This window comes from Pithys albifrons, chromosome 4 (genome assembly GCF_047495875.1).
Source record: "Pithys albifrons albifrons isolate INPA30051 chromosome 4, PitAlb_v1, whole genome shotgun sequence".
Taxonomy (NCBI): domain Eukaryota; kingdom Metazoa; phylum Chordata; class Aves; order Passeriformes; family Thamnophilidae; genus Pithys; species Pithys albifrons.
Genome location: NC_092461.1, coordinates 82,200,933 through 82,214,050, shown reverse-complemented (window position 1 = coordinate 82,214,050; position 13,118 = coordinate 82,200,933). Strand labels below are relative to the sequence as shown.

General features: G+C 40.0%; 1 long non-coding RNA gene across 1 annotated transcript in view; it reads right to left on the bottom strand.

Moving 5' to 3' along the window:
• Positions 1 to 13,118, bottom strand: part of LOC139670979 (uncharacterized) — a 131,885-nt gene that overhangs the window by 67,871 nt on the left and 50,896 nt on the right. The window contains exon 2 of the long non-coding RNA XR_011697619.1: positions 10,494 to 10,566. This is a non-coding gene — a long non-coding RNA (uncharacterized lncRNA). The remainder of the gene's footprint in view (positions 1 to 10,493; positions 10,567 to 13,118) is intronic.

Here is a 13,118-nt window from a genome sequence, read left to right as displayed (position 1 = left end):
AATGCAAAGACAAAGAAAGGAAGGGAGAAGAGGTAATTTACTTTGAATTATTGCTATTGGTGTGATGCCATTGTTAGTAGTTAAGCTCACTTTGTACCAAATTTGGCCTCTGCACAATACTGGTAACAGTGCAGTATTGAAAATGGCAAGGCAGCTGCACCATTCTTTTATGTCAAAGAACTGAAATAATGGGATTTGTATTAACTCCTACAGAGTCACATTTCTGCTATAAAACCAATTTTTTAGTGCTCCAAATCCAGGAAGATTTTATTTCTGATCTTTCAGGAAAACTCTGGTGATACACAAGCGCCTGTATGAGAAAGGAAAAGTAGAGCTGATTGCATAAAGCTTGTACCCGTTTCATCTCACATATGTGCTCCTTCTTCTTCCCTCAGAGCTTGGTGGTCTGCCAGGAGCCATGAAATCTCAGAGCGTGGGTGCAGGAGAATCAATGGATCATGAGGAAACAAATGAGAAAGGGAGCTACAGTGATTATTGCATGACTTAAGAGGGACACAGCACGGCCTACCAACAGGTCTTTTTCTTCTTTCACATCTTTGAGGCAATCATGAAGCAAACACAATGCCAGAGATTCGTGAAGTGCGTGAAGTCTAGCAATGTGATCCTCTCCAATAATGTGATTTGGCTCTTTTTTAATAAGGACGTTTCATACCTTCACCCCACCCCGCAAAGGTATGAATGACAGCCTGTTGCCAAGGTCTTAATTTTTAGCAACCCTTGTCAAATGTAATGGAGCTATAGATTTGATGCCAAGGCCACACATTAGTCTGTGTAAAAAAAAATATGTATCTGACATCTCAAAAATGCTACACAAATAAACCATCCCATGCTGCAAATTTTTTCACTATGAAGGCACTAGTGGAACTATGAAAGTCATAATCAACTGCCAAAATTGTCCTGTATGCTTTTCCTCCATTTACAAAAAAAACCCACAGAAATCCATAAGACTATGGCTTAATCAGTATAAATCCCAAACAAAGTGAGGTATTTCTTTCTGTTCAAGTAACATGAGAGTCAAGGGGTTTCCCCCCTTTCTCTTGTGCATTGTCAGTATTTAGTAGATCAACTCATAGTATGAAGAATCCAAGGCCCCTCCTTTAAGCAGCTCAACATCTTCATCTTTAAAACGTTTTGGCAAGACATTGAGGCATCTTCTGTTTTTGTTAAAGTCTATGGTAAATTTGCTGTTATCTTCAAACTAAAGAAGTTAATCCTTACTGTATAATTCACAGAAATTTGGAGAAGAAAAATAATGGGTAAACAATGTACGCACTAAGAAAACAAACTAGGAGATTATTAGTTATTTTTTGCTCTTTGTTTTTTTATTTCAACCCCTTTAAACAAGCAAAGTAAAATCTTGCATACTGAGGCCAGAGAAATGACAACCAATAAAAGCACAAGGCATTTTAATCCTTTGATAAATCAAATGATAAATACTGACTATCTTCATGTTTACAGGTCTTTTCTGTATCTGAACACAGAAAGGCAAAGTACACAACTGATTCTAAACTCATACCCTACAAGGCTAGCCATTCAAGATGGATGGAGAATCATAATATATTCAGTGCCACAATGATGAAACAGCTTTTTTTTTTCTCAGTGTTGGGCAACTAATTGATGTCATGTGTTGTTTCATAGGGAACTTGGCAAATGTACAGCTTCATGCAGTTTTTGAAGTAAACATCACCATCAACAATTTCACAGAAGGGAAATGGAGGCAAAGATGGCAAATGTCTGCTCCTAAATCACTCAACGTGTCAGTGTCAAGTGCACAATCGGGGATGTGGTAACAACCCCCCAAGGCCTGAGTGAGCCTAAAACTTCTCTTTCAGGAATTCCCTTTCCAACACAAGCAAGCTGGCTGAGAATCCAAGGCAGCAGGGCTGAAAATAATACACAAACCAAGAGGAATGGGACAAAGTTCCCAATGGCAAATACCTCAAAGATTTCAGATGCTGTCATAAAAACATATATCCCAACACATGCATTACTATCAGAAATAACATGCTACTATTGTTTTTGCCTCCCACCGAAAAGAAAATCATGTAGGAGAAATCAGTTGTTGGGAGTGGTGATGGTTAACTTTGTTGTGCCTGATCCCCCTCATCTGCATCGCTTGGTGCTACCTCTCCAACCTTCTCCAGCTGCTCACTGGATAGTCATAGTTCATGTGACAGAAAGAGTGGGGAGAGAGGAAGAGGTCATGTTTTTACCCATCATTTGTGAGCCAATATGTTGCAGTCACTGTTACTGGTTCTGTGCTACCAAGATGTAATTAAACAGATTATAGCGGGGAAAGCTGAAAATAAAAACTTTATCTAACCTCTCTAACTTACCATTAAATTTCTTTTCTGTCCTGAAAGTATACAATAATAGGAAATTTTAATCCTGAGGTGAAAAGTAATAGCTCAAACCTGGAGTGATCAGGGTACTTGCTTAGTTTACATGGGATACTTCTACTTCTGGAGTTTTGTTAGTTTGTTGATTGGTTGGTTGTCGGGTTTTTTACAGTAGTGGTCATGGTGCCTGAGCCCTGCTAGAACACTTACTTTGACTTCTTACCAGGCGGCAATGCTGTCAGGCTGTACCATTCTTATATAAAGTATATAAATTATGAGTCTAACAGTTGAATTTAAAAGTATCATAGTCAAAATGGTGGGTTCAGAGAAGCAATTACCAGACCTTCTATTTATGAATTTTTTACTTTATTTGATGCACAAGAACACATGTACAGGGCTTACATAAATATGAAATAGGTAAGAACAATAATTCAATTCCACCTCCTTCCAAAAAAGGAACAATAATTCAATTTCTTCCTCCTTTAATGGGAAAATAACAAATGCAAATTGGAAAAGCAGTTCAACAAATGCTGGCTCCACACAGAAAGACTAACCTGCATTCTCTGTTCAAAAGCCAGGGAAAATTTTACATCCTGAAGACTGAGACAAATGGAAAAAGCCAAAAATTTGGCTCCACTCACAACCAAGCAGTACCACCCCTCCTGAGCCAGGACATCCCTGATTTGGGATCATTCCTGACCACAGTGGATGGAAGAGAGGGGTTAGGCTCCCAGAAATGTTTCATAATCCATGTTTACTTTTGGAGTAAAATCAGTGCCTAACATTGTCTCAGGTGGCTTGAGACAAAGGATTTTTAAGTCAGTGGAAAGATTCCTGCTGACCTTAGTATTCTTTGGGCTGCTACTCCATGTAAACCATGGAGCAATTTGGCTATGGCTGTTGCTTGGGAAGAGGGGTGCAGATATTTTGCATCAACTTCTGGTTTAGACTACACCCCATCCAGAATGTATTGAAATACTTAGCTAATATTTATTGTGGTGGATTGCATCAGCTAATGTTGTATTGGAAAGAATATGCAAAAACGTAAACAAATTCTTCTATTACACAAGTGTCTCATAGGAATGTGGATTCTGGTAAGACAAGAAAGAAAGACACCAGCAGTCATAAAGGCCAGGTGTAACTTTATATCCATCATCTGCACCTCTTTCTCTTCTTTTCCTTGCTAGCTGATAGACTAGGCCAAGCCACCAGAAGGATGGATTTCCAGCACACACCTATACATCATTATACCCAACCACACTCAAACGTACAAGTATTCTTCATGAGAAATAATACATAACTTGGCACCCAAATGACGAAATAATCTTGGCCCTCCAGACAAACTGACAGTGCCATTTCCAAAGATGCCTTATACAGGTGGTAGTTGACTTGTTATGTGCATTGTATTGTTCATTCCATTCAATGGAATGGTGGTATTCAGGTCTCTTAAAAGCCTGTTTCTACCTCCAACACTACACACCGATATCGTCCTTGAGCAAGCATGTCTATGGCAACAATAGACTCTGCAGGACTCCACACCACATAAATATTTGCACATTCAAACCCTTCTGCTGTAAATCTTTTGGGGATGATATGTTAAGATTTATTCCAACTCCACTGATATGTTCAGAAATTATGTAATCTGAACTAATGTCTTCACATTAAAATGAAGAGATAGAATGAAGTAAGTTTCATGGAACTATTGCTCCTTCACATTATTGGAAATAATTTTATGTAATTACTGGAGTTGTTCAACTAAAGGCTAGCACAAATGTCTGTGGAAAGTGTATGTAGAAACCTGGAGTCAAGACATAGATTTCAACTAGTTGTCTCCTGAAGGAACTAAAAAACCCTCAGTTGCAACATACACAAAAATGTGGAACGGGCCTGAGGTTTTACAGGACGAAAAGCAGTCTGGAAGACAAAGGGGAAGAACACGTCTTGCCTACTAGCAATAACAGTTTTAAAGGAGGTGCAGCATTAGATGTACTGAGGAACCTTCTGGCCCCTTTATATTACTAATCGTGTTTTGAAACAACCATTTATAGAAGAGATCCACATTGCTCATTGTCAATACTAATATATGCCCCACACTTGGCAAACAAGGCAACTCGTGAATGACATTTTGTGAATAATCAACACCATCACCAAAAAGTGCCTTTGTCTTTGCTTTGGGCTTAGTAACATTTTTTTCCCTAAACAAGATAGCTTTCTCACAATGGTGCCACAAGGAATACATTAAGTTTTAATGATGGTTGAAAACATTGTGCACTAAAGAGGCAGGGATGGGGCTGTGAGAGCACATCTTGGACCTTAGGACAAACAGCTGCATGTCTACCAGCCACAGATACTTTTCTGCATAAAGGGGTTTCTGGGCACTGCTGTAGTCCAAATAATGCACTAAAATGGCAAGCTTTGGCAAACCAGGTCTGGGATTTCGCTGAGGTCTGGGGTTCCATCACAAAACACTCAGCAGGATGCAGCCCTCAAAGCAAGCAGCAAAAACTGCAGACAAGCATAAAACAGGACATGGAAAACAGACAGACAGTTGTTGCATAGGTGCATGGTATGTGCCTGGGGCAGGAATGAAGTGAGGAAACACATATGCAAGATCTGCCTAGATTTTCTCTCAACATATACATACCAGTATAGGTGGGTACCACACTGATAGAGACAGGACAGGGACTGTGCAGCTTTGTGGTCACCTTGAGTTCTCTGAGAGGCACAACAGAGCAGCAAGCAGTGCCAATGTAGGATAGACTCTAGGCACTAGCTTCTGCCCTCCTATTTCCAGCAAAGCCACCCTCAAGCCCTTGGTACTTTGATGGGACATTTTCAGTAGCCAAGGGGTGCAGATAGACCTCTCATCTATATAACTGTCATTGGTGCAGAGGACAACACAACTAAAATGTCCCACAGGTTGTGGGAACAGCATGCAGGCAGGTTGAGTACTGTCACTCATGGGAGAGGGAAGGACAGATTTAAGTGTTTGGGAAACAGTGAATACAGGGATAACGATGGACAATTACCTGAAGTGCTAAGGATTATGGTTGGACTTTACCTCATTTAACCTTAAACTTCCAAAAGTTTGTTTTCTACTCCACATTCATTGTTCAGGCTCTCTCTATCAAAACTCCTACAGAGCTGTTCAGCTTCCATAGTTCAGAGTGCCTCTCCCTCTCCAGGGACTCAAAGGAAACTCAGACAAATGCCTTTGGGTGCTGTTTCACAGCTCACGTGTGTGGAAGAAGGCAAGACTCATCTGTATTTCTCTTTTCTCATGCTCTTCCATTCTTTCAGAGAATCTCCTGGTTCTGCCCCACACTCATTTGGGGTAACTCCATCCTCATCAGATACTTCCCTGAGCCATTTTTAGACTTTTGATGTGTTAGTCCTCTACCAAATTATGAGTTGAATCATCTGAAGTAGGATCCCATGAGCTCGTGCGTGATAAGCAGCAGGAGTTTACAGTCAGAAGTCAGCACGGAAGATATGAAGTGGTGAAATGGGGCAGGAGAAGGGATTCTTCTCCTCCAGTGGTGATGTAATGTCAAACTGACTCACTGCTTCCTTCCCATGGGACTGCAGTCCCAAAAAGGATGCCTGTCTCCAAGACAGTGAATGGCAAATGACAGAAATTGCAGCACCTAATAGGGAAATACTAATACTTAACATAAAGCTGAGGAACTTTTGCCCTCTGTTTACTTCTATAATTATTATATAATGAACATTTGTCTTGAGGATATAAGCCAGTGATTGTATTAATAAAACACAAGAGTGCCAGGTCCCTCACTAGCCACTTCCATGGAGAGGCGCAGACACTCAGCAGCAATGTTGTGTGTCATGTGCCTTGCCCCTAGCCATCATGTGTACCACTGGCCTTTTCTGCCTTTTCATAAGTTGACTCATTTACCCTCTCATATCCTTCTTGCAACTTCTGAGACACCTGGTTTAGCCTGAGTTTTGTTCGCAGCAATCCTTTCCCTAAGATGAGAGGTGACTGGTGAGTCCTGGTTCAGTGAGATTGATGCCATGAAAAATGGCTGAACAGGTCCCACCATTGAACAAGTAGCTTATTCTGGTTAAAAAAACAAACACCCCCCCCCCAAAAAAAAAAACCAACAAAAAACCCCAACAACAACAACCAAACCAACAAACAAAAAACCCCAACACAACACAATATTGGCTCTTAAAAAGTAATTAATTTCTACCATATTGCATCCTGTGATTAAAGGTGCACTCCAGGCACATAAGATTTCCCCCTGCTGGGGTTTGGAATCCTGGGGTCTTTCCCAAGCAGACCTTGAGGCAATGGACCTTGCTTTTGTAGAGCAAGGTGAATGGCACATGTTTGGTCAATGCAAGTGCTCTTCCTTGAAATTCACTGAGTACAAATGTCTGTTGTCTTTAATTTAAAGCTCATGAAGCAGTCGGAGAGGCAGCAGCAGAGGCAGAAATGGAAACTGAGGCAAGTCCAGGGTATGTGCGCACAGGTTGATGACCTGTTGTGGCAGGTGGCTGAATTACAAGAGACATTTAATAGGCTGTGTGGTATTAGAGGTACTGAATCATGGGTCACCTACCGCCACCGCCTGCAACTCCTCAAACACTTCCATCAGCACTGCCTCCGTTCAATCCTAAACATCCACTGGTCTCATTACACGGTGAATGTGTCTGTTCTTGAACAGGCAGGGGTCACCAGTATCGAGGCCATGCTGCTGAGAACACAGCGACGCTGGGCAGGGCACGTCTCCAGGATGGAGGATCACCACCTCCTGAAGATTGTGCTGTATGGTGAACTCTCCACCAGCTGCCCTGAAGAGAAAATACAAGGACTCCCTGAAACAATACTTTGGCCTTGGACATATTGACTGCCATCAATGGTCCACTCTGGCCTTCAATCGGGATTCATGGAGACACGCCATTCACGACGCTGCTGCTTCCATTGAGAATGCGCGCAGAGTCAGTCACAAGGAGAAAAGACAACATAGAAAGAACCGTTCCTCACCAATATCACCTAAAGAGACGTTCTGCTGTGCCTTTTGCGACCAGACTTGCCTGTTCCACAAAGGCCTTTTTAGCCACCAGCACGCTTGCAGCAAGGGTGGGGGTGCCCTTCCCAAACCTTTGTTCGAGAAGCCTAGCCATCATGGTGATGGTGATTAGAAGTACTGAAACAGAGATAGATCCATGGCTTCAGAACCACATACCTATAATGAATACCACTGAGACACCTTGTGATATCCTTTAAACAGAATTATCTGAGTCTTTAAGCAAGATTCTCTGTCCCTGTCCTTTCCTTTGATCTCTGTTGCAAATAGAAGCTGATAGTATCATTCTCACTTTTAACCCCTCTTTTGAATGCAAATAGATGTTATCAGGTGTTTTAAGCAGGTGTTGCTTAATGTTTATGCTTTTGTAATTTATGTCCTGCTGGGCAATTGTTTGAGAAAATGTGGTGCGGAGCTACAGATCACATGTTCTTTGGCACGCATTCCTGGATTCTGTGTGTCCTGAGCTGAACTTTGCTTAAAACTGAGCAGGGGGCACCTCCCCAAATGACCACCAGAGATCACCAGAGACCCCTGAAGAGGCCCACACAGGTGCAGTTACAAGTATTACATAAGGTTAAACAAATTAAATAATTATGCATTAGGTAGGCATTAACTATGTTTTAGGTAGGCAGGTTTATGTAGATTTCAATGTATAAAATCTGTCTTTTTACTGCTTAGTTTGCTTTATTGGTGGAAAAACTCCCAGCTTGCACCCTGTACAGAATAAATAGTGTCTCCTTCCTAACCTTACTCTTTGTATGTGTTTAGAGAGCTCCTAAAATTCAGCAACACTTAGATGCAGGTGACCCACAAAAGCTGGGCCCTAATTCAACCTATCTGCAGACCAAAAGCAGATAAGATGCTTTAAGAGTTTAATATGTCCACAAGCAAGACCAGCAAGGAGAACCTGCACCAACAGCACATGGTGGTTACCATAAAAAGAAACATCGAGTGATCATAGTGGGCGACTCTCTACTAAGGGGCACTGTGGCACCAATTTGCTGGCTTGAGAGGGAGTCATGAGAAGTATGCTGTCTACCATGGGCTAAGATCCATGATGTTGTTGAATGGATACCCCTACTTGTCATCTGGCTTTGTGGCTGGTGCCATCATGAAGGTTTTGACTTCTACAGCAATGGTTGGTACTTTAGTAACTAGTTCCACTAGAAATACCTACTAGCTCTTCAGTGCCCATGTATCATCCACATTTTGCTTTCCATTATTTTTAATTACTTCCTAAACCCTGAGAAAATCTTGCAGCCTTAAAAGCTTAGGTCTGACAAGAGGTAAAAAGCACTTAGCACCATGGCATATATATATCAGGCTAATGCTCTGCAAGCTCACAGTGTTTCACTGTGTTTTATTTCTCCTGAAATGAATTCCAAAGAGAAGAAATATATTCCCTTGGAAAGTTCTTAATTTGCAAATGACCTCAATTCCCATCCATTTAAATAAAAATAATACTCTCTTTTTTAAAACTCCTCCGATTAGGGCTCCACTTAGTACGAAATGAGAGTCTTCCACTGTTGTTCATGTGAGCATTGCCAGTAGCTTAAACGGTTTTGCTCTGATGAGAAGAAGATGGGCCATGATTGAAGGATTATGTTTGAAGCACTGCTGTCATCTACTTAGCTAAAATATGCTGAGATAATTTCTCCCAACTGCCCCCTTTAAATCACTCACTTTCCTATTTCATCAAGATTCTTAACAGCTCAAAATCAGAGAGATCCCTATAGACATCCAATTTATTCTGCAGTATTTTCAACTGTTTTCTCTCCATTTCCTGCTCTTTGCCTTCTTTGAGCTTTTACTTCTCTCTCTAAGTTTGCTGTTTCCATCACTGCTGTAGGTATAGCTCTCCACATTCAAATCTATTCTCTTCATTAAACCACATAAAAATTACACATTAACTGCAGAAAAAAACAGAGGACTGGAAAGCCTGGTGCTGTTCATGACATCAAAGTGCTTTGAGAACAAAGTTCAAAGGACAGTCCCTAATAATTCACATGTGACCATTTTTCTGAATTCTTATACACTCTAGTGTGAAATTGCTGTATTTTATTGTGTAAAACTTAACACTTAGACTCTGGCCTTTGGTATTAATGGGAATGTCCTTCAACTATACTTGCTGTTAGTTCCTTTGCTTTAATTCATTAGTTGTTTACTGCCGGCTATTAACAATCTTAGAACTAGCTTTAATCAACAGCCAGAGTCTTTAAATATAATATATCATCAACAGGTAATTATTCACTTTGAAGTTTTTCCTCCTTTTTCTTTCGGTTGTTTGAGGTGATAGTTGAGGCTTTTAAGTATAGTAACAGAGTACTTCTATCAAAGAGCCAAAATTAGTAATGCAAATGTCAAGAAGTTAATTTGTGTACTCTAAATATAAAGGTGGCCTTTCTTTCTTTCTTTCTTTCTTTCTTTCTTTCTTTCTTTCTTTCTTTCTTTCTTTCTTTCTTTCTTTCTTTCTTTCTTTCTTTCTTTCTTTCTTTCTTTCTTTCTTTCTTTCTTTCTTTCTTTCTTTCTTTCTTTCTTTCTTTCTTTCTTTCTTTCTTTCTCTCTTTCTCTCTTTCTCTCTTTCTCTCTTTCTCTCTTTCTCTCTTTCTCTCTTTCTCTCTTTCTTTCTTTCTTTCTTTTCTTTCTTTCTTTCTTTCTTTCTTTCTTTCTTTCTTTCTTTCTTTCTTTCTTTCTTTCTTTCTTTCTTTCTTTCTTTCTTTCTTTCTTTCTTTCTTCTTTCTCTTTCTTTCTTTCTTTCTTTCTCTTTCTTTCTTTCTCTCTTTCTTTTTCTTTCTTTCTCTCTTTCTTTCTCTTTCTTTCTTTCTTTCTTTCTTTCTTTCTTTCTTTCTTTCTTTCTTTCTTTCTTTCTTTCTTTCTTTCTTTCTTTCTTTCTTTCTTTCTTTCTTTCTTTCTTTCTTTCTTTCTTTTCTTTCTTTCTTTCTTTCTTTCTTTCTTTCTCTTTCCTTTTCTTTCCTTCTCTTTCCTGATCTCAGACCTTCCTGTGCACACTTGCAGAAACTCCTGGGGCAATCCCAGATGCACTGAGAAAGACATGAGTAGTGCATATATGGTGACTCACCTCCACAGACTGACAGAAGATTTGTCTGGGATCTCTGCAGCATACTGCTTGTTCATCTGAAGGCCTTCTAGGTCTTGAAAAGTCAAATACATAATATCACAGTGAACACTAGAGATAATTTTTCTTTAGTTATGGTATTCTGTGCTAGTCTGCTCTGTAACATTTTATAACTTTGGCCTGTACACATCCTTGGAAATAACTTCTGAGAAACAGCTGGCCCATAAACACAAGACAGTTGTATTCATTGAGATGCAGAGTGCAACCTGCCCTAATTATCCATATGTCTCTCATTATGTGCTTTTGGGGTGCTCTGACATGTGGCTTCTGACAATGATGTCGCTGGTGTGTGGATATTTTTTTTTTGCTTGCTCTTTTACATTTATTTCTGTTCACAGGTGGCAGTAATCACACACAAACTGCTGCTCTCCCAGTTCCCAGCAGAATGAATGTCAGTGACTAAGGCAGTCAGCACGTGGACCTCGCTGCTTTGGTCATGGCAGCATCCCTAGAAAGCATTGACAGCGAAGAATGTCTTCTTCCATTGCAGGTGAGAGATAAGAGCCAAGTTTCAGTCTTATTTCCTTGAAGCTTTCATTGTTATGATAGTAAGTAAATCATGGAAGAAATGTTATGTCCCACTGGTCAGACCTCTAATCCCACCACTGACTGGCTTCCCACAGGAAGAATAATCCCACACCTGAATTTGGAGTGCTGGGATGCTTCGTGCAGCCGCAGCTGCAGAAAGACAAGTATGAACATGCCTTGTCTTCCCCTGCTAAGTAATCTGCAGCATGTGAGAGAAAATGCATGCCAACTGAAGAGTTAAAATGATGAAAATTAAGCATAGAGTGAACCATGTCCTTGCTTTTGGGGACTATCTAAAAGCTTCTCAAGGGGAAAAGTAACAGTTAAAAAGGCATTATCTTTGCAAGCATTATAAAAAGGTTGTAAGCTATATATACTACAAAGGCACTGCTTTCACCCCTCCATCTCTGTGATTTCTTTAGATTGAAGAAACCTGTTGGCTTGAGTTCTAAAACCCCAGATAAAAGCTTTGATTTGTTAATTAAATTTTTACTGCTAGCTGCATTTGATATCTCAGTCAAATTGTATCCGCTTGCAACAACATAAAAAGTCACATCAAAGGACAGCTCCACCTCCATGACCTGTAATTACAGAATTTACTGCAGTGTGACACTGGCTGTAAGATGCACCTGCCAGGCAGATCCAGCTTACTCTCTACACCTAAAACAAAGCCATTTCATTCAGCTGGGGTGAGCCAGCACATGCAGAACAAAAGGGCTATGTTTTGTCCTGAGACAGAACGGAGCTTCTGAAAACATGGGCTTTTTCTGTGTTATCACACTAAATCAGGGATAAGGATGAGCTCCCACAGAGAAAGGCAGAGCAGGAGAAAAAGGAAAAGAAATTGGAATGGGAAGATAAAGGGAATTACAAAGAAAAGGAAGAAAAAGGAAATGAAATTAAAATCCATATTAGTGGGGTTAAAAAAGAAAAGAAAAGAAAAGGAAAGAAAAGAAAAAAGCTACTCATAAACAAAACACTAATAAAATGTTAGGAAACCTCAAGAAAGATAGGTTAGCAGGGAGAAGACAGAGAGGAAAACAAACGAGATATCATGCATATATGTATCAGGTGGAATCAAACTTCAGCATGCAGAGTGTTCTTCACCTTAAACACCCTCACAGATATTGCAGAAATCCCCAATTTGTGTTGATGCATTCTTTGGCCCTCAGTTGTTTTGCACTTTATTTTGAAACAAGCAGGTGAACCCTAGAAGTTATTGTTAGTGTTTATGTTTGGGAAAGACAACACGAAGAAGGAAAATAAATAGGGCATTGAACAGACTTGCTGGGTAGGAATTTTTCCTGGAATTATTAATGTACACAAAATATCTATATTACAGAACAGGCACTTTAAGCAGTAGAATAAAATTTCGTTTAAAAAAAGATCTGTTGGGAAAATCAATATGGCATATCCATGCCTATCCATCCAGAAAGACATTTGTTAATACTGCTTCAGTGGTGCAGGGACTTCCAGACTGGCCATCAAAAAAAATACCCGGTTTGGTTCTCTCACACGGATTAACATCCAAGACAACCACTCTTGTGAAAACTAATTAATAATAATTAAAAATAATTCTTCACACATGATGCTCATTTCATTTGGTTTTCCTTAAGAGGCTCTGTTTTTCTGATCAGAATTCTTTCTGGATGTTTAATGAGAGAGAGAGAAATAAAGAAACCAAAGGTTTTGGGTTTTTTTTTACTTCATCATGAGCCTGGCTTCTCTGTAACCAGGGAAAAGTTTCCTGCTGACTTCAGTGAGCATGAGATTTTGCACCTTGCATCCCTTTAACCTGACTAAACAATGTTGCTGAAAAGCATGGTGTGAGGTGTATGGTGGGATAAAGGATCTGTAGACATCAAAGGTTTTCTCTGTTTTCATTGGTACTTCAAAAACGCTGTTGAAATATTTACTAAACCAAACTGATGTGATGTCTCTGAAAGCTTGGATGAAAAGCATCCATTATGACAAGCTGTGTTTTTTAAGCCTGGAGCACTGTCCGGGCATCCCTTACAACATCCATACCCCAAAATTAGG